Below are 1,081 nucleotides of genomic sequence, written 5' to 3'. Positions count from 1 at the left end.
GTGGCGAGGACTCGATTCAGCTGCTCTACGGGTAAAGTTTGCTAACAAGATGTACCAGCACTACTACTTTATTGGCCTGCAGGAGATGCTGGAGCCGGCGGCTTCATCCAGATATGTACGAGGGATCGGAACGTCGACAGCAGATCGGAGAGACCTGTCAGGGTCTTTGCAGTCTGCACAACCCTAACCCTAACCCTAACCCTAACCCTAACCCTAACCCTAACCCTAACCCTAACCCTAAACCCTAACCCTAACCTAACCCTAACCCTAACCCTAACCTAACCCTAAGTGTGCTTTAACCCGCACTTTGACCCGATAGCGAGGGGTCATAAAGGGAACTACTGTTAAAGATTCGATGCAGGGTTATAATAGTGTGATTTTCACTTAATCTTAATTATGCCAGCCCCACGTGGCAGTGTTATGTTAAATAAAGTAAACTATACGGAGGTTATAAGCACCGATTGTCTTACATAGCAGTTAGTACCTGTGCGTTTGCTATCGCTAATATGCTAACAGCAGAGCGCCATCTTAGCCTATTAATTTGTGTTTAAGAGGAATTAAGATTAAGATGAGGGTGTTATTGTTGTTACTGTCTGTTCTAGTAGTTGTGGGAAACGTTGCGACAAGTGCCAGCAAAAACCCAGGGTTCAGTAGTCGTCCAGCTCCATGGGTTAACTATAATGTTCCTTCTGAGTTTGCTAATCCTAAGGGCTTGGCTCGGCCAGCATTTCGCTATTGGGTTCCAGATGCTGATGTGGACGACGATGTCTTATACGCAGATTTGCAGTAAATTAAGGAGGCAGGATAGGGAGGGGTTAAGATCATCTGCTTGGAAAATTATGGCATCGAGCCGGCTGTAGTTGACCCGGCGATATATGGTTATGGAGGCGAGAAATGGCGCCAAAAGTTCAACACCATGTTGAGAGCTTCCAAAGACTTGAACCTTCTCATTGACTTTGCCTTGGGGCCAACGCAGGGCGCCTCGATCCCAATCCTGAATCCTGACTCTCCTGGAATGAATACCGAGTTAGCATATGGTAGTGCAGCCTTGGCCTCAGGACAAGTTTATAACGGCGATATT

Source organism: Trichoderma reesei, assembly GCF_000167675.1.
Source record: "Trichoderma reesei QM6a unplaced genomic scaffold TRIREscaffold_31, whole genome shotgun sequence".
NCBI lineage: Eukaryota > Fungi > Ascomycota > Sordariomycetes > Hypocreales > Hypocreaceae > Trichoderma > Trichoderma reesei.
The sequence above is the reverse complement of the archived record's forward strand: the minus strand, read 5'-3'. Positions refer to the sequence as shown.